Source organism: Carassius carassius, chromosome 17 (assembly GCF_963082965.1).
Source record: "Carassius carassius chromosome 17, fCarCar2.1, whole genome shotgun sequence".
Classification (NCBI taxonomy): Eukaryota; Metazoa; Chordata; class Actinopteri; order Cypriniformes; family Cyprinidae; genus Carassius; species Carassius carassius.
The window spans coordinates 30,163,944-30,186,675 of record NC_081771.1 but is presented as its reverse complement, the minus strand read 5'-3'; positions in this window follow the sequence as shown (position 1 = coordinate 30,186,675).

Below are 22,732 nucleotides of genomic sequence, written 5' to 3'. Positions count from 1 at the left end.
CTATCACTGCAGCAGCAGACTCTCGCGAGTATTCACACTGGAAGCGTATACAGCGTCAGAGCAGCGGCTGCAAAGCGTGTTTGGCAGAAAATATAACCATTTCAAACAATGGGTATAATTCTTTCAACATTTGTTTTTATAACAATACACCATACTTTCACCCAAAACGTTTAATTAAAAAGTTTAAATGGGTAAATACATATTTGTTATACTTAATTTTCTTTCCTGGCATAATTGTTAAAACACTAGACATTGTCATTGTTGTTAAAACTCTTGGCATGCTTATTCTGTGCATTTTGAACAAGTTTTGTGTAAAATCATATGTATTTTTCCATCAAAAGTGTGCTTTCACTTTAATTGAGCGTGAGCAGCACAGCAAAAATAGACCGGACGCCGAAACCCCCGCTCCACTGCTGTTCATGCGACGCTCCTGCTAGACGTTCACGCGCTGCTCCTGGTCCCGGTGTGAATGCACTCATTGATTAACATGGACGCCGAAAAAAATACGTGCTGCTAGCGTGTGCGTGAGCGGCGCACGAGCAGCGCGTATTTTTTTCCGGCGTCCATGTTAATCAATGAGTGAATTAAAGTGAAAGCACACTTTTGATGGACAAAATAAATGTGGTTTAACACAAAACGTGCTCAAAATGCACAGAATAAGCATGTCAAGAGTTTTAACAACAATGCCAATGTCTAGTGTTTTAACAATTATTCCAGAAAAGAGAATTAAGTATAACAAATATGTATTTACCCATATAAACTTTTTAATGAATCGTTTTGGGTGAAAGTATGGTGTATTGTTATAAAAACAAATGTTGCAGGGATTATAAACATTGTTTGAAATGGTTATAATGTCTCCCGAACACGCTTTGCAGCGGCGGCTGTGATGCTGTAACTTATACGCTTCCAGTGTGAATACCTGCGAGAGTCTGCTACTGTAGGTGACATAGAGGGAGGCCGCCGACAGACCAGACTCTTGTCTTCACGACAACAATATCTTTACTTCATGTTAAATATAAAGCCTACTGATAAAGGACACCGTCAACAGTATTGACGGCAAAATAGATTGTTTCACAGGTGCAATATGCCAGTGTGTCACCGGCCTAAGGTTTTCAAAAGGCATCACGCGAGTGTGAACATCACTACAACTAGGAAAAAAAGCAATTGTAATTCAAACGCAGCTCCCGTCGGCATTTAAACAGACCTTTGCTCTTAATTCCGATCGGTCCAACACAATAACGAAATCTGGGCAGGTCTCAAAACTGAAACTGTTAATGCTGCACTTTACACTTTGGTAAAGTTATATATATATTTTTTTTAATATGAACAGGCCTACAAGCTGGGATTGGTAGTGCTGCACTGTAATCATAGTTATTTATTTATATTTTTCATTATATTTTATTATATGATATTGGTTTGAGACTGAGAGTATTTTATTTAGTGGAGAACTTTGCAGCATTATTATATTTCTTATTCTTTTTTTATTTTATATATAGCATATATATATATATATATTTATTTACACATATATATATATATATATATGTGATTTTTGCGTACCGTTACACCCCTACTTGTGTCTGACCTGCAACGATATCATTCAGGCTTGGTGGGGTGTCAGCCAGCGAGTCATCTAATTCTGACCGTGTTGTTTTAGTACTAGAGTCTGAAGCCAGGAGAGCATATTAAGTGTTGTTCACTGTATTTGTATTTGTGTTTCACACACCCTCTCCGGCCACGTTGAGTTGTTGACACTGACAATGGCGCATGCGCATGCACTTTCCACTTTCCACTTGAAAAACTCAAGGGTGTATGGGTAATGTAGTCTCTGCTCTTGGTGGGATGAATTAGGAAGCATTGTGAAGGGCGCTCTGAAAAGCGGCAGCACAGGCAAAGGATTAAAACCTCTATTAAAAACAGATTGAGCGTACCGGTACGCTAAAAGCACATTCTGGGCGCACGGAGAGGTGGTGGTACGCTCAAGAGCTATATTTGGAAGTGGCGGTACTGAGTACCGGTGCATACCGGCCCACTTAAAGCACTGTATGTATGTATGTATGTATTTATTTAAGTAAATACTCTTGGTACTGAAGAGGAAGTTTTGAAAGTTGCAGTAAATTTTTGTACTACATAAAACTCAACAAAACAAGTCCTTTAATTCCTGTTGCTCTTTTTAACATTACAACGTAATATAAGGCCGTGGTGCTTTCACCTGTTTCCATCTCTCTCTCTCTCTCTCTCTCTCTCTCTCTCTCTCTCTCTCTCGCTTTCCCTTTCACTCACAAATACACACTCAAAACATGTAACACCAATTTGTGAAAAAGGATGGATCTGAGAACAAAGTAAAGCATTACACACACTCCTCTTTCTGTTTCCACTGGGGAGCGTGTTTGATTTTCTCTAGCAGCTCCAGTGCCTCTGAGCTGAGTGCAAATACACGCTAAAGTGACTCTCTTGCTAAAATGGCTGCTCTCATTAGTTCTTTTTCACTTCTTCTCTCTTTTTCACACCATCTCTGAAGGTCCACAGCGAGCTGTAATCCAAATGTACTACAACCAAAATCTAGTGCAAAGTGTCAGCTCCGTTTTCAGGCTGAATTAGATTTTGAGCATATTTGTGCCTCCAAAAGCAAACTTTATTTCGCTGTGTCTGAAAACCTTGTGAGCTGCCAAGCTAAAAACTGCATTTTTGGGTGCATTCAGAGTACTGTTTAGACACAAATGCCACTCAGACACAATCACAGATTCATTTCATTGCATTCACACACTTCAAGGCATGTATGTGAAGAAGTTAGTGGGAAGAAACTTGTTTTAGGACGCAGAGACTTCCATTACCAGGCAGATGGAGGCAGCTGGGACAGTCTGATCTCTGGAGGTCGACTGATCAACGGGGTCAATAACGGCCTGAATTATCTTCAAATTGCCACCAGACATTTACCCTCTCTCTTTCTGTAAGCTTGTTCTTTTTTTCCTATTTCTGTCTGTTTTCACAGATGGAAAAGTGACAAATAAAGAGCAAATCAACCCCACAGCAGAATAGATGTCTATCTTTCATTTTCAGATGTCACAAAGCATCTACACATTACTCAAAAAGTAGTCAGTGAAGGTTGTGTTAGCATGATGAATATTCAACATAAGGAAATCAGTAATACAGTTTTAAAAGATGTTTATAGAACTTAAAAAAAATAAAGCCAACTGTTTGCATTTTTGTTGCTGTTGTTTTTTTATTTTTATTTTTTTTAATTATGTCAAGTAGATTTAGCCTATTATGGATGGATGGATGGATAGATGAACTGCTAATTCCAGTCCAGTACCTTCACTGTCTTTTGGAAATTCAGCCTTAACTCTCTGAAGAGTAATTGAAATCAAAATTACATTTTCAGCTCCGAAGCTATAAAATGTTCCCTGTCACTTCACCTTTCCACTGAATTAAAATGGAATTAGTGGTAATTGTCGAAGCTTTAGGGATTATATTATTTAACAGGAAGCCTTTTGAACACCTGAAAGACTTTCTGGAGATAAGAGATTTCCATTAAAATCCCCCTAGACAAGACACTAAAGGAGTGCTGCGAAATAAAGAGCCTTTAACACCTTCCTGTGCTAATAATTAGACGGGGACATACAGTTCTTCCTATCTGCCAATTGATTGGGTGATTGATTTATTAAAGCACAGCTTCTTTGAAGGCAGCAGGACACATGATGGTCATTAATTAGCTGACCGCAGGGAAACTTTGAAATGTTTGAATCGAGGGAATGTGTCTCCTAAAATACATGAAAACATAAAGTGCTGTAGAAGGAATATTGTGAAAGGTGAACACTGGGAAATGTTATATCTGAATATTAATAAGCTTGTATTAAACTTTCCACTGATTAGATGTAAGTTCAAGGGTCACTGACAAATAATGACACACGATTGAATTAGAAAATATTGTTTTAAACATGTTAAGCAGTTAGAATTTAATCTTAGGATTTGTGTTGATCTTTTATGTTTTTGAAAATGTATTTTTTTTCTTCGTTTTTTTTTTATGTTATTTAATGCCTGTATATTGTGTAACCATAAAGTAAAAAAAAAAAAAAAAAAATCAATACATAAAAGTTTTAAAATAAAATAATAATAATTTAATATATATTCTATAATAATTAACTAATACATACTATTATTTATCAATGAACTGCATCTACAGAAAGAGTCTGATATGTGAATTACTGTTCCATACTGATATACTGTATGTACTTTAAACTTTATTTATCTACAATTAATTTCTGAACTTAAAATCATGTTGTTTGATGGGATGGGGACATGGCTTCTGATGAGAGTACAAGTCTTTTCTCATGGTGCTGTAGACGACTGATTCATTTCACATGTCTTTATCCTCAGCTGCGATGGAAGATTACGTCAACTTTGTAATACAATATTGAAAGTGGGTTGTTCTGTATCATCAGTGTTTAATTGCCAGTGTCTTTATATTCATATTCTGTCACTGTCTAGACGGCAAACAACACTGCTACCTAAGATGACAATGCATAATCAGGCAGCCTTATTGTTTACCCAGCGTCCCTCTGTGTCTTCATATTAATCATTAGCATTGAAATGATGTTCCAGTCGCTTTAATGAATCGGCTTATTTTCAGTATGAATCTAGCTTCTTTTAATAACGTTAATGGAAATGACTAAACTCTGCTCATTTGAGATAATTTAAAGATGGATTTAAGAATGACTTGAATGCCTTTAGAGAAATGAAGTGGATCAGAATTATTCTCCCTTCATAATTGCTCAAGGCATTTGCTCTCTCTCTCTCTCTCTCTCTCTCTCTGTGTGTGTGTGTTTTTAATGCTTTGTTTATAATATTTAAATTACAATATTTATAACATTGCATGGAAACATGCATACTGTAAATAAAAATGAATAAATAATAATAATAAGTATTATTGTTGTTGTGTATTTTAATATTTTACTACTACTACTAATAATAACAATTTGTCAGCACTTATTGATGCTAATTAATTCTAATGAATTTCTTTCTTCTGTGGAAAACAAAATAATATTTTGATCAATACATGCGATTGAATTTATAAGACTACATATGAAGTTTTAAGGAATTGTATGCAACTTTAATTATTTGTATGACACATGATGCCTTTGCACCCTATTTAAAACTTGAGAGCTTCAGTCTTGAATCATGGTTACTGCATAAAAAAGTGTTACAAGCACATTCTTTGGAATATTTTCTTTTGTATTTAATAAAGAAAGAAAGTAATATGAGAGTGGAAAACAGCTGAGTGCATGAATCTTTTTTTTTTTTTTTTGGCTAAACTATGCCATGACGAGGTAAAGAGGAAAGCTTTAAATTTAACATGAAATGTTTTCCCACTTTTTAAAGTCAAGCATATAATTACATAATCAACGGTGACAAACGCAACTCAGCAGAATCAAGAACTGCGTGAAAAACACTTCTGCATGCTCAGTACTAATGTATTCGCTTTCTGAAAGCGGTGTGAGGATGGGTATTATGAAGCCAGTGACTAATATGTAAAAACCTGGCTTTAGAATCTCCTGAGGTGGGTATATAGAACAGAAGTTTGCGAAATAAATTGCACTTGATTAGTAGTTGAATTTATTCTGCTGAGTCTTGCCGGCTGTGTTAGAAAGACGAGGGGCCGGTCATGCATACTGATGTGAGGATCAGAGAGGAAACCTATAATATCTTACATTACGGAGAGACACTAATGGCATCATGCTGATAAACCCGATTTAGACAAAGGACATGCACAAGGTCTTCTGTGTAACGAATTCAATTGCACAGGTGGATTTGTATATCAAATGAAATCAAAGTGCAGCCCGTTTGCCGTGGCACATGAATGAAAGACGCTTCACTTTGATAAGAGATGTTTTATGTCTTGGTTTTATTGCCAGTTCTTGATAAAGACAGCTGTAGAAAAGAAAAAAAAAAAAAAAAAAAAAAGAGAACAAAGCAGCTCATGCACATAATGCAGTATAGTACACATCACACTATAAATAATAAAAAATAATAGCTAGAAAATTGTTAGGTGTTAAAAAAGAGAAAACACATGTTATTCTTTACAAATATTCTGCCTTTTTATAAAAAACCTCATGCAATTTTAAAATTCCAAAGCAATCAAACATATATTTAGATGTGAGATTTATTTCTGGGAAGTTGCTAATTTTTGATTATAACTGTCTGATGTTTGTATAATAAGGTGCAAAAAACATTCTAACAACTTACATTTAACCAATATGTTCCCATATTCTGAAAAATTGCATTTAAATGATTAAAGTTAGCAGAGAGAGTACTGTATATTATTTTCACTTTTCAACAAAACATCACATAATATGAAAATTCACCCAATGTTGATTTGCAATTTAATTTAACACACACACACACACACACACACACACACACACACACACACACACACACACACATACACATACACACACACACACACTTATTATTATTAACATTATTATTAATATTATTATTAATAATATTTTAACAAAATGGGCAAGAAAGCTGATCTAACTATTCAATAATAAAAGTGCATCTAATCATCAGAAGTTTTTGAAAGGCAGACTGTGTTGTTAAAAGTTAGTTAAATTTGCCAGCATGCAGCAAACAAAAAGTTGCTTTCACAAAATCTTTCTTGAGCAGTGAACCATGATATGTGAATATGAAGTCAGTCATGAAGAAACGGCATGCAGCAAATTGCACCACTGTAATTTAGACAATTAAAATGATGGGTTGTTCACACTGAATATCTGGGTTATTCAACACTGAATCCCTTTTCTATGGTACAGTCACTATATATATATATATATATATATATATATATATATATATATATATATAAATTATTTTTTATATAACTAAAATATTATAAAAGATTATAAATACAAACCAGATTCCAAAAAAAGTTGGGGCACTGTACAAATTGTGAGTAAAAAAAGGAATGGAATAATTTATAAATCTCATAAACTTATATTTTATTCACAATGGAATATAGATAACATATCAGATGTTGAAAGTGAGACATTTTGAAATGTCATGCCAAATATTGGCTCATTTTGGATTTCATCAGAGCTACACATTCCAAAAAAGTTGGGTCAGGTAGCAATAAGAGTCCGGAAAAGTTAAATGTATATATGAGGAACAGCTGGAGGAACAATTTGCAACTCATTGGGTCAATTAGGCACTGCATCACATACAGGAATTCATCTGTAATGGAAATCACAACATGGGCTTAGGCATACTTCCAGAAAACATTGTCGGTGAACACAATCCACCGTGCCATTCGCCAGCTATAACTCATGGCTGCGTAGAAGAAGAATCTGGGTACTGAAATGGCCAGCCTGCAGTCCAGATCTTTCACCCATAGAAAACATCCAAACATTTGGCACATCATAAAAAGGAAGATTCAACAAAGAAGACCTAAGACAGTTGAGCAACTAGAAGCCTGTATTAGACAAGAATGGGACAACATACCTATTCCTAAACTTGAGCAACTTGTCTCCTCAGTCCCCAGACGTTTGCAGACTGTTATAAAAAGAAGAGGGGATGCCACACAGTGGTACACATGGCCTTGTCCCAACTTTTTTGAAATATGTTGATGCCATGAAATTTAAAATCAACTTATTTTCCCCTTAAAATTATACATTTTCTCAGTTTAAACATTTGATATGTTATCTATGTTGTATTCTGAATAAAATATTGAAAATTTAAAAGTCCACATCATTGCATTCTGTTTTTATTCACAATTTGTACAGTGTTCCAACTTTTTTGGAATCGACTTTGTATAATATGTACAAATAATATAAATTTCTTTTTATATGGGGTATCACATGTTTAGTAGTGCATAGTAGTGTATTGATTGATAACACAAGATGGTGGCACATCCACACGCAGCGGCTTCTCTCTCTCTCTCGCCAGAACGATGTTTCGTGTTTTTTTGGCTTGTGAGCCGCAGTGTTTTTGTACGTCTTCATCACGTCAACCTGTCTTTAAACGTGCATAGAATCCTGAGTTTCTGTTCTATGTCGGCAGTACAACATTTTTAGATTCAAACTCTGGGCACTCCGGAGGCATACACCATCACCGACCTCCACTACTGCATCTCGCCCACAATGGTGGTACCGCAAGCAGCTTGAAAGGAAGCAGAAGAGCACGAAGGTATCTGGGCTAGGCTAATGGCTAACCCACACAAGCCAGCTATCCCCACCATCGTACTGACTAATGTACGCTCTTTGGACAATAAACTGGATTACATCTGACTACTACGCTCAACTCAGAGGACTGTACGAGACTGTTGTGTTTTTGTGTTCATGGAAACATGGCTCTGAAACAGTGTTCCAGACTGTGCTATTCAGCTCAATCAGCTGACATCCTATCGAGCAGACAGATTTCTCGTCAAGTGAGGTAAATCCCGCAGTGGCGGGCTTTGTGTTTACATCAATAATGTGTGGTGCTGCGATGCTGTTGTGGTCTGAACACACTGCTCACCTCTGGTGGAGTTTATGATAATTAAGTGCCGGCCGTCTACCAAGGGAATATACAACCATACTGCTCGTTTCTGTATACACCCCTCCCAGCTCCAACAACAGCAACAGGAGTGAGGCACTAATATCGGAGCCGTCGCATTCAACATTTTCAGCATAACGTTAAGTGACCGTCTCATCTTACACTTCTAACGTTATACAGCGTGGAGGTACGTGTTACAGTACTCAATTTCAGTTTTATAAATAAAGGTTTATTAACGTTTTATTGTTGTTAATGCAGTGTAACATTTTTTTGTTAATGAGCATCTCGTAAAGCATCCGGCTTTTAACGTTACCGAGGTGATATTGAGCAGCTGTGATAACGTTAAATCTGAAGTGCGGTAACTTACAACTGTGTTTAGAGCGCTCTATGCCTTCAACAGGAGCTGGCAGAGTAATGGGCAAGAAAAGAAGACACCATTAACTTTACGACTTTATGTTTTAAAAGAGATGATACGACCAGGAGAAGATCTGACATCATGGAGTTCTTCAAGGATAACACACCTTTTTTGGCCGAACGAGGTAGGTTTTGACATTTTATCGGCTTGTTTATGTTAAACACACACACACTCGAAAAGTTAATTCTGTAACTTTACTGGCACACTGTCCGTGAACGCACACGTCATGCACGCGCAGAGAATTTCGCTTCATAGAGCGCGCCAGGAGCGCATCGAGTTCTCTCTCACACATACAAAAGCACGCAGAATTGTCAAAATTAGAATTTTTGGCGAGTGAGAGTCTTAAATAAGTCTTGACTGATGTAAAGAGTTGGGTCTGTGTCAGATGTCCGTCGATGTGAGTCATGTTTTAAATGGCATTGATGGTGTTTCTTTTCATTTTCTTTTCTAAAGGCAGGTCATAATTGCTGCTGTACTTTGCATCCCAAGCACCACCTGCATTCTTATCATGGGTTTGTATTCTGTTTTATTTATTAAGTTTTTATTTATGAAAGCATATGGGTAGCAAAATTCAATTAGAAATGTAATATGCAAAATGACAATGCAATATGTAAAACGGCAATGTGTTTCTGTATTTTAATGTACATTTTCCCATACAAATGTTTAAAATTTAATGCAAAATGAAAAATCTATTATATAGTTTACATTTGCCATTTCCTACACTAGTTTTAATATGCAAAATAAAAACATTTTAATGCTTTATAAGTTGCAAAATTCAAATGAACATATAATTACACAAATTGATTAGATATGGTTAATATGTCCAAGCAAAAACTGTAGTAAAATTATCATTTAAATGTAGTTTTTCCTAAATAAATTTTGACTTGGGGGTAGGACACTTGGGATTGCATTTTCATCATAATACAGTGTGATAATTGTAGCAAAATACAGTGAGAATTTCAGAATGCATTCTGAGCTAAAGGTGCTGCAAAGTGGTGTTTTAAATTTATATTATTCTTAGTGCATTGAAGAAGTGGATTGACACTTACATACAAGATGTTTCAATTGCATTTTCACTTAATACCTCGCGATGAATAAAAAGTCAATGCAAATTTGAAATGCATTTGAAAATGCAACACGCCCCTGGCCTGTCAATCGTTAGGCTACATCAAGATGGGGTTTGGCAACAGGACACACAATAAGTCAATATTCAGTCAACCAAACGCTCTCCACACTGACTTAAACTAAATTCATCGCAGAGTATTAAATGAAAATGCTATTGAAACGTCTTATATGTAAGAGTCAATGCATTTAAGAAAAATAAAAGATTTAAATCACCATTTTGCTGCACATTTAGGTCAAAATGCATTCTGAAATTCTCACAGCATTTTTGCTACAATTATTATGAGGTATTATGATTAAAATGTGTTTTACCCTCAAGTCTAAATGCATTTAGGAAAAATGTCAAAAGCATGTCAAAACTTTTGCTACAGTTTTTGCTTGGACATGTTAAACATATCTAATCAATTTGGGTAATACACTTTAATTTTAATTTTGCAACTTATAAAGTGTCTAAATGTTTTTAATTTGCATATTAAAACTAGTGTAGAAAATGGCAAATGTAAATCATATAACAGAATTTTCATTTTGAACAAAATTTTGGACACATGTATGGTGAAATGTAAATTAAAACACAGAACTAACACAGAACACAGAACATTTTACGTATTGCATTGCCATTTTGCATATTTCAAATTGCTACCCATATGTTTCCATATTTATTTACCATTAGGGATGTTCAACACTGACAAAAAAATAGTCATTGAGTTGTTTATTCAGTTAACTTGGTTTGTGAAGTTGTTGTAGGAAAGATTTAATCAATGTTTGGAGTGGCTTTCTGAATTTACAATGTGTTGTTTATAATTTCTTTGTTTATTGTTATTGGTTATTCCAGATTGCTGTCATACAAGTTACCATTTCCACCCCCATTGTTTTATTTTAAACATAAAACATCTAGAGGAGAATGGCACCTACGCTGGAATTCATACAAATGTAAGGAACATATCTAATGAAAATGTGTATAAAGCATTTTGTTGTCTTTTAGTGGAAAATAATCAAAGGGTTAGTTCAGTCAAAAACGAAAATTCTGTCATTAATCACTCACCCTCATGTTGTTTCGAACCTGTAAGACCTTCGTTCATCTTCAGAACACAAATTAAGATATTTTTGATGGAATCTGGGAGCTTTCTGACCCTACATAGACAGCATGGGCCCTACCACGATCAAGGCACAGAAACATAGTATAAGGACATTGTTAAAATGGTCCATGTGACATCAGTAGTTCAACTGTAATTTTACAAAAATATTACTTTTTTTTCTTCTTTTTAATAAAAAGAATACTTTTTGTGTGCAAAGTGTGCAAAGTAAACAAAATTACAAATTTATTCAATGATTTATCCTCTCCTGAGAGAGTCTGCCGCCATTAACTAGAGTACCATTAATTTGCGTATGCATTAATTTGCCAGTAAACAAGGTGCAGCGCATGCAGGGTCTACGTCAACAACACCACACACATTCCCCATGGGTCAGAGAGCTCTCGGATTTCGTCAGAAATATCTTAATTTGTGATCTGAAGATAACTGAATGACTTAACAGATATTTTATAAGCAATGTTTAAGCTGGAACTTAATAATTCAATCTCAACCTGTTCTGCATGTTATTCTGTACTTTTTCATTCATTTCTTGTCATTAACAGTCTTCCTGTGAAGAAATCCTGAATGAGCGTAAAAGGTTCAGATGAAGGCAATCCACACTTCCAAGACTCATGCATGAACTACTTCTAGATTCCGTGTAAATTTGAGTTTTTTTTTTTTTTTTTCAAATCTCAATTTAGGACTTGGACTAAAAATGCAGCAAAAGAAAAAAAAAGTAGTTTTCTCAGACGGGCACATGGCAAGAGATACTAAATGCACAACAACACTTGGAGCCCTGATCTTAATTTGGATTGTATAGTTTTCTTAGTTTAACATTGAAATGTCAGGCATGAGTGCATAAATCTTTCTTCTTTATTTTCAAATGCTGTAAAAAGTTTTTTTTTTTTTATTTCAATGTCAATTGTAGATGCAGATAATTTAGCATGAATAAGAAGTTAGTAATCTAACTAGGGTTAGTTCACCCATAATATTATATGAATAATCTCATTCCAATCCTGTTAGACTTTGGTTCATTTTTGGAACACTAATGAAGATCCATTTTAATGAAATCTGACAGCTCTACTGTATTAGACCTTGAAATGGTAGTTGCATAGGCTGTCAATTGAGGGACAGAAAGCACAGAGATTTCATTAAAAATGCTCTTCATTTGTGTTTCAAAGATGAATGGAAATTGTATGGATTTGAAACGGTATGAGGGAGAATAACTGATGACAAAATTCACATTTTGTGCTTTTTAAATAATGTTGTGTTCTATGGGAAAATGGTGTCATTTCACTTGACTATTGACTAAAAGTCTGTAGCAATTTTTAATAATGACAGCCCTGTCTTTGTATAAATTCTTACCCCATGTATTTGAAAATGTATTCTTTGTGACCACTATTTGGTGTAACACCAATACTGTACAAGTACCTGTTCATGATTTCTTTTTTCTGCATGTTGCTGTTTAAACTAAAAATTGTTCTATAATACAAATATTTTCAATGGTGCTTTTCACATTGTTAAATTGATGTCATAATATTTTTGTCTTCACCTGTTTAAGGCAAATAAAAGCTACTGAATGCATTTTTAAGAATGTTCACATGAGGTTGTACATGTTCAATTTGTACATATTGTGCTGGATTTATTTGCTACAGAGGAGGCCTATGCTAATTTTTTTTTTTTTTTCATAAACGGATTTTCCGTTAATGGTACAGAAGAAAATGTTAATCTACAGAAATTTCCATTTTAATGTTGAAGGAAGTGTCCGTAAAGTGTCCGTAAATTTAACAGAATATGTCCTGGTAATTTTCTGCCAGTACATTATCCGTTTTTTTACAGATTTTTTTTTACAGTCTACCTCTTCAGTCAGGTAAATAAAGAACTTCTCTCTGAGCTTTTTGTCACTTTAATCAGTCTGAATAAGCTCCTTTGCACTAAAATCGATTTTCTTTGCACTGTTTGTTTACTTCAGTGGTTTGCACTTAATCTGCCATGTGCCCTGTGCTGCTTTATTTAACTGTATTTTTATTTTATTTTATTACATGCCCTTATTTGCATAGTTGTATTTTATATTAAAATGCATTTATCTGTGTTTTATGCTCTACTGTTAGTGTTATCTGTATGCACCAAGGGTCTAAAAGTAACGCAGTTTCAATTCTCTGTATGTATTTGCTGTACATGTGGAAGAATTGACAATAAAGCAGACTTGACTTGACTGAAGGTGTTACATTGGCATTTTTCTTATGAGACTGGCTTCATTTCTGTATGCAAACAGGCTTCTTCCTGCAGGCAGTGGCTCTTTACACACAATCTTCATGAGACAGAGGAGGAAAGTGAGTGAACAGTCAATTGTATGTCTGATGATAAAAGAGCTGAGAGAGAGAAATAGAGGAAAGAGTCTCTTAAAACTGTTTAAAACTGTAGTGATAGATGGAGCCGTATCTCTTGTGTTTCAGTGTCATCATTTACACAGTGAAGGGCTGGACTGATGACGCCCTAATTGAATGTCCTGATCGATCCATAAGCCATAGTGCTGGAGCCAGAGATTGACAGACAGCGTGGAAACCAAGAAGAAGAAGAAAACAACAAAAAACAAAAAAGACATCACTGAACATTTGATTAAGAATATAGTTGAGAGGTTTGAAATGATCAGTAATCAATAATCAAAAGTTAATCAAGTTAATTCTTATTCTTATTCTTACCAAAGCTGAATTTATTTGATCAAAATACAGGGCAAAAAAAAAAAAAAATCTTTAATTTTGCCAAATATTATTACAATTTTACATAATATTTTTGTATTTTAATATACTTAAAAAATATAATTTATTCCTGTAATGCAAATCTGAATTTTCAGCATCATTAGTCCATTCTTTGATAAATAAAAAATGTTATAAAATGTTACAAATAAATAAAAACAACTATTTTGTAACAATATACTGTACACAGTTTGGGGTCAGTGTTATTAATATTAATATATTCTTTCTTTTTTACATTTTTTTTTTATTTTTATTCCACTTTGTATCAAGTGGCCTTTAACTGCACTTAACCAAATTTAAATTAATCATTTAATACAATGCACTTATTGTGTACATGCATGTTTTTTACATTGTACTTTTATTTAAAATAAATAAATAGATAAATACAAATCATGCATGCAATTACATCTTTAATTCATTTCTGTAATTACATTTAGAATTACGCTGTTGACCCATCCCTTTCACCTTAACCTTCCCTTAAACCTACCCATACCACGAAACCTGTCCCTAACCTTACCAATGTCCCACCTCAGTAGCAGAAAAAAGTGTTTTGCAATACATCATGAACATAATAAGTACATTGTACTTATATTTTGATACAAGTAGATAGTAGTAAAGAGGGATCAATACTTTTATTCAGCAAGGATGTGTTAAACTGATTGAAAGTGTGAGTAAAGACTCAGAATAAAGACTAAATATTACACACTGAATTATTATAATGAAAAGCAAATAACTTTGATGAAAAAAAGATAGAAATTGAAAAGCACAAACATCAAAAATATACACTGAATTCTGTCAAAATTCACAATAACATTTTGTGCGAAACACATTTATTGAGCTGCGAGATGTCCTCTAAACAAATTCTAGCCCTCATCTGTCCCCGGTGAAGCCCAACAGCGATTGAAAGTCAAGGTGGCCATTTTCGCAGAAACACCCTCTGAATTTGAATAATTCACCCGAGGGTAAATGGCCTATAATTCACTCTCATTCACGCCGGCTCTCAGTCAGAGACTCTGAGCCTGAAGAGGACAAAGCTCGTCCTCAGTTTAATACATTTATTTGTGTTTACTTGCTCTTCAGTTACTCACCACAAGCCTGTTACTGTCACACACATACATCTCTGTCTCTATGCACCTCACGGGCACCTTCCCTTTAACAGATTTTGCAGGCGTTTGACACGATTGGGTTTCACGTCGCTCATTATCAAGGGAGACAGAAGGTCTAGTGATCCATTAAAGCAAACAGCATGCAAACAGCATCAAATGTTGTGCGAAGAAATTGTGGTATTTTAACTGAAGTAACAGAGTGAACTTGTATTTGTTGGCAAGAAGCAAAAAGTGAAAATGCATTAGGGGAAAAAAAGTTTACTTTATATATATTTGGCTAAGTTACCACTAGATATCAATGGCATTAGGTTTATTCAGAAGTTCAGTTTTTGAGGGCAACCCACACCTCAGCAATGGATACATAAACCAAAGGCCTGCCCTGCATTTGATATTTTTTGACGATCTGTTAAACTTGGAAGGACATCACAATATACGTGCAGATAAAAAAATAAAAAAACACTTTTAAATCTAATAGAACATTTTAATATAGAACTTATAAATATAAACAATCCTAAGTAATATTTATTAGTAAGTTAAACCTTTCAATTTTGTCTCTGACTTATTCAGTGTATAAATAAAAAAATCTTTAACCAGAATATCTACCAACTTTATTACTTGCTAACCTACTACTATACGTATTACTTACAGTACTACACTGTAAAAACGAACTTTTTGGTATAGTAATATATATTAAATTAACCATCATAATTTTTACTTCATAAAATTAAAATTCAATGAGAACTAGAATTTCCTAAGTAAAATTTATATATCTACGCATTTAATTCATGTAATAAATTAACTGGTTGTAAAGAGTAAATCTTATTATATATTTGCTTGTAATATTTAAACGTTTCATATTCACTTCACATAAACATAGTAATTTTAAGTAAATTTTAATCGAAAAGTATAGCGCGTTTGAATCCGCACATGTGTGTTTGGACAAGACAGTCTAACTGCGCACTTTGGATCATCAGAGACGAATTGGCGGGCTGCTGCGTGGCTGCTTTTTGTCGTGTTTGAGGCTTTTACAGTCTATGGTTTGAGGTAAGTTTGTCTTTCTGTTTTACATTTAATAAAACATGGGTCTGTGTGGATTTGATTGATTATTCTTGTTTATTTGACTCAATAAACATTAATGCTCATCTTATAACATGACCTTATATTAGTGTAACGTTAACGCACGTAGGTTAGGCCTATCCATAGAACATTAGCTGCTATAACCCTATGCACAATCACTTCCTACATTAACTTATTTATATTTAATCGGAACCGTTTTCAATAGTTTCACAAAGCACTGTTTTTCGTGTAAAAATTTCAAACTGATTGGAAATTATTAGAAAATATTTACCGTTGTAACTGCTAGCTAGCTAAAATTAGGCCTTAATATTAATTAACGTAACCACTTTCCTGCTGAAGTAACGTTATACTGTTGACTAAGTTATGGAAAAGTTTGAATGTTCTTACTGAATATTGCTCAGGAATGTCTAACTTACACATAACGTTAAAGCTACATTTTTTTCAAAATGATCAACGAGTTTTAATATTTTTCCTATTTAAAACTTGACTCTTCTGTAGTTAAACCGTGTACTAAGATCGACAGAAAATTAAAAGTAGCGATTTTCTAAGCCTGTATGGCTAGGAACTATACTCTCATTCCAGCGTAATAATCAAGGAACTGTGCGGCCGTACCATGAGTCCAGCAGGCGTAATGATATGACGCAGCACCTGATAATAGTCCCCAGCTACCAGGCTACCGAGCTGGGGACTATTATCAGGCGCTGCGTCATATCATTACGACAGCGCTCGAATGCAGAATTGATTCCTCTTTCGCGTTTCCTTGCCCTTGAACGGACACAAAACACAAAATTGTCGTCTCGACAAGTATTCTCTCGTATATGTCATATGTGCACAGCTGAGAAAGAAACGGATATTTGTCAGGTTTTTTCGGTCCGTGCAGTCGGTCTTAAAGTGACAGCACACACTTATATATATATATATACCGTTTTCTTTGTCATTGATATAAATAAAACAATAAAATACAGCTTTAACAAAGCTTAAACTATATTTAAGTTATACAGTGATTTTTATTACAGTGTTATTTTACATTTAGGCTTAATTATTAATTTCTGTACCTGAATATACTGTTAGACTTTCAAATAACTTTATTTAGTATTCATCTCTGCTTGTAATTTGCAGATTCTACCCGGCTTAAAAATCCTTGGCATCCATCTAAAAAGCACCATGACCAGAAGCACATTAAAACACAGATAAATCAACTATCAACTTACAGTGTAAGGCTCATCGCTTTCAGTTGTAAATTGCACTCATGCCTGTTGCGCATCCCCATGTGATCGTCAAGAAGGAGAAGGAGGGCGGGAGAAAGACTCTCCCCAATATAGCATATGTGTATGTGTTTGTTCATTCTGTTGTGATAATGAAGTCACTTTAAATCATTTCAGCAATTCTATTTTTGTTTCTCAAAAGACTTATATTTTTTCTTCTAAATTGTATGCAGGAGGACAGCTGCAGTGACATCACTCAGCACATCATAAAAATACTGGTTGTCCATGGTGCTGATGGAGAAGATCCGGTCAATGTATCCATCCTTCTTGAAGGGAAGGAAATGCTGCCAGGATGCGGCAATACTGCAAAGGCATGCATGCTGCTTATGGGCCTGATTTAACTGAATGCACCTTTGTCAAGAGATGACTGAATGTCCATTTTTGGAGGAAGAACATTTTTTGATGACTGAAAAATAAAACTGTTAAATTGTATTTTATTTGTGTGATTTGTGAAAAATATGGAGAAAATTATTTATGTTCATGATTATTTATAAAAAAGAAATTAGCAATGTTTACATAATTATATATAGTAAATGAAAATCTCAACAACAAAAAACTTAAATAAAATCTACTTATTTTACTTAATTAAATGGTAAGATTTACTTAATAATTTCATAAAAGCAAGCTTCCTAATTATAAAACAAGAAATAAACTTTACTTAATTTCTTTAAATAAATATAGCTTCTAAATTAAATGTAAATAGGTAATTTTTACTTAATTTCTTCATGAGCGTTACGTTCAATACTAAGTAGATTTTACTTAAAAATGACACGTGAGTTGTACTTGATATTATAGCAGTAAAATTTACTTAAAATATACTTGTGCAAATTGTTACGAGGATTTTATTAAGTAAATCTTACAAGTAGTTTTTTTCAGTGTACTTACTTACTTACTGCTACTTACTTTATTACTTGCTACTTGATTGCTTTATTTACTTGCTTGCTTACTTATTTACCTACCAGCCTACCTAACATTCTTACTATTTTATAACTTGTTTACAACTTACTTACTTATTTAGTTTATTACAGGCTACTTACTACCTACTACTTACTACTTACTGTACTTGTTACTTACTACGACTTATTTTATTACTTGCTACTTAATTGTTTTAATTATTTGTTTATTTATTGATTTACTTACCTACCTACTCGACTTTCCTACTAATTAGGCTACTGTATTACTTGCTTGTTTACTTACAACTTACTTTATTACTTGTTACTTAAATAAAATTGCTTTCTTTATGTATGTACAGTATGTATCAAGCTCAACCTCCCGCTCTCTCTCGCGAAGCCCAAATGGAAGTGACTCAAATTGTAATTCGTCAACTGGCTGCTAGAGGCTGGCAGTAAAAGGGAGTCAATCCCATAGACTCCCCATGTTAAAATGCCCAACTTTACAGCAGACAATAACGTTTAAAGCTTGGTTAAAAAAAATGATTTTGTTCTACAGAGCAAATTTTGCCCTTTATGACAACTGTGAGGGGGGTGTTTTTTTATCTTTATAACTAATCCGTTTGAATTATATTAAGCCTTAAATATCTGCATAATTAATTAATTAATTTTTGCCCATTTTCGATTATCTAGGAATGATGCGTGGTGATGCGCTGCCAATGGTGATGGCCGGCTCCACCTACTTTTGGCTTCATTTGCGATTTTAAATTTGCAAAGTCAAGCTTAAACTTTTTTTAACCGACAAGATTATAATGGTATAGTTAGTTACTGATTTATATATATATATATATATATATATATATATATATATATATATATATATATATATATATATATATATATATATATATATATATATATATATAAATAGCCTAACTGTATTTCTTTAGTCAATTATTAAAGTATAACATGTTACACTGTATTTGGGATTTTAAGAACAACTGGAACATGTGCTGAATGTTTCATTTCATTCAAGTGAAATTAGCAAGCAGCTGACTGAATTTACAATCGTTTTAAATGCTGAACGAGGTGCGAGCTGACGAAGGTTGCGCGCGTGCGTCGAGTCGAGCCTCATCCATACTGCCAGGTGCGCTCCTGGAGATTCGCGGTGCGGGGCCGAGCGAGAATAGCCTATAACCGAGCATTACGAAACATGCTGCGTGAGTGCGGCAAGTGTGAACGGCTCGTCCGTGACGCGGGATTCGCACCGCGCGGGGAAGAGAGGAGCGAGTATTAGAAGCATTCAGAGACACAGGCTATGTGTGCGGCAGTGGCGGATCTAGAAAATTTTGCATGGGGGGGCCAAGGGGTGGCAAGAGGTCTTGGCAGGGTGGCAGGGGTACATGGAATCCCTATATATGAATTGCTTTAAAGAAAAACACAAAAACACTTTTAAACTACAGTAGTTATTGTTTAATCATGCCCTTACACACTACAACGTTTTTTAATTCACAACACACACACCAGTTATGTTTAGACTACTTAATTCTATTGTATTTGTTATTTCCCCTGTTGTAACCTGGTTTCATTGCTGTGATATCTGAGAAGAATTGGATTTAATAGGACTGCTTAGGCTTAGCTAATCAAATGATCGATCTCCTAACTGGCACTGTATTGTGTGTTGTAACATAACAGCCCAAACTAAAATTGGGTATTTTTATTTAAAGTAATTAATTAATTATTAAAGTGATTTAAGGGAATAAAGAAAAAGAAAGGCTTGTTGTATTAGTGAAATAATTGTAACTATTTGCAACTAATATTTTATTTGTAATTTACATAAATTAATCAAGGAAATTATAGATTATTTTCAATTCAAAAAGGCAAAATTTTATAAATAAATAAAAAAAGTTGAACTTTTCTATTGTAAAACAGTCAAATATTAAATTATCTACTTACATTTTACCAGGCATTTGTTAACTTATTTAATAATTTTGACATTGATGAGCTAGACCGCTGAACTTTTAGTCTTCCTAACAACAAACAGAGCGTTGCGTAATGTAGTGCATCAGAGCAGCATCAATAATAATATCAAGTGAATCTCTTATCTGCATCTTAACTTTATTGCCAATAATAATGACGGGTTTGCGAACGTGAACTCGGTGAGCTCGTGCAAAACACATCTTCAGCACAGCGACTCATTTAAACGCCTCTGATTGGCCGATTGTCTGTGATTGGCTACAATGCTCAACGTTGCAAAAGCACGTCAAAAGTACCTTTAATGCAAAGGGAAAAATATAAATAAAAGTGTAATATGCACTGTTCATGATTAGTTAATCGCGGCCGCTGTAATCTTATTCACATTTGTTTTTCTGATGAATTGTTTTGCTCTGTGAGAAAGACAAGTTAACAAAATATTCGGGGCTTTACTAAAAACTTTCGGGGCTTAAGCCCCATTAGCCCAGCCCTAGCGCTGCCCCTCAATATTTTATATTTTTTATTAAGCTGTTCTTGTCTTTACTAAAATCAAAATCAGGCTAATCAAAGAGAAGAGTGCTCTTACAAATCACGAGGGAGCGATTTGACCGCTGATTTAGCCTAACGTAATAGACTCGCTGTTTTTGCTGATGCTGAATCGTCTTTAGCATACAATACATTCATTACAAATGTAACTTTAAGTTAAACGTGTGTTTAAACTACACCTGGGGAAACTCACTTCACCTTCAGAGGATCTGTCCGGGGCAGCTCATTCTCTGGTTGCAGGGCCACCGCACCGAAGCAGACTGGCTGTGTGTATGAGCCAGACTGAGCGATCGCCGCTCTGCACGTTTGAATCAGGGACGTAACTAAGTATTTGAGGGGCAGGGGGGAAGGGCGAATAATACATTTAAAATTAAAAATTAAATTGTTCACTTTTGGTAAATGTATTGGACATAGTGGTGGGTTGTTTTTGTAAGTACAGTTTTTGGATCATTAAAGTTAGGGGGGCAGCTGGGGGGGCAAGGCTCTAGAGTGGGGGGGCACCTGCCCCCCCTGCCCCCCTGTAGATCCGCCCATGATTGTGACGCAGCTCTTGTAAATTATCTTTTTTGTTCGTTGTCTGTCTTTTCAAAGCTTAAGTTACATAACGTTTTTCTTTAGTTTTAATTTGCCTAACTACTGACCTGACGCTGTAGACGCCATGGTCCCACTCTGTCTCTCTCCTGCTTTGCGTGTTTTTTTTTTTTGTTTTTTTTAATGGTGGGCGTTTACACAGTTGGATAGAGCAGAGCTGATTGGGGAGAACGAAGGTGCGCTCACTCTATTGGATAGTAAGACTGTCCCTCATGGCTGGCTGTCACGCTATGGGTGATGTCACTTAGAGGTCTGCGCAGGACTGTTTTTTAAGTCCCGCTCCCGCTGGGGTTATATCCCGCACCCACCTGTTCCCGCTATATATACACTATTTGTTCACCCGCTGTCTGCTTAGAATAATTTTCTTCCCGACCCGACCATCCCACTTAATATATATCTCCCAGAATTTCACATGTACATTTTCACAGAGAAAATAAAAATGTAGTCTGCACAAACATTTTTTTATTATTATTTTATTCGCCTTGTCAATATATAAAATTTAACATTTCGCTGCAGACAGTAGGGGAAAAAAATGTTGCAGCGAAAAAAAAAATAAGTGTAGGCTATTATTTTTATTCGTATTATCAAAATTCGTAACATTTTGCTGTCAACACAGGAAAAGTGTCAGAGAAAGAAAGAACATATGACGTCATTAAGCAAAATATGTAGGCCTTAACCGAACAATATGTAGGCCTTAACCTTCTCATCCCTGAGAAGAATGTGCTGACATACGTCTCTCCAACAAAATATATAAATTCAACAATAACTTAAAAAAAAAATTAACAACTCAAAATTGTAGGCAAAATATGTAGGCCAAATATATATTGCGAACAATTTAAGAAAAGAATATGCCGACATCGATTTCAACGTCTCCCCTAAAAACGAAAAGAATTCAACAATAACTAATAATAAATTAACATCTCAAAATTGTAGGCAATATGAAATGAACGAAAGCCGTACTTACTTGGAAAAATCAGCTTTTTCCAGACTATTTTAAATATCCATGCAAGAAAAGAATGTCATTGACTGATGACGGTTTCAATACCGAACGTCTTTCTTCCAAAATCCGGCCGCAAAGGCTGAATGCTCTCTCGGAAGGTGCACTCGTGGCCGGGATGCAGAGGACATATCTCGCAAGGTTGCTCAGAGCAGGAAACTGGGACTGATGTGAATCCCACCACTGCAAAACTTTTTGTTGACTTTATAATTCAAGTCTCATGGTCATGTACTCCTGAATCTGAATATCTAGTGATTTCGATCCAACTGATTCTTCATTGTCCTCCCAATCAGAAAAATTGAGAGAACAGTAGGCCTTTTGGCAGGTGTTGGCTCAACATCCTCCTCACCATGGGTATCAAACTTTAAATCTTCTATTATCTCCTTGACAC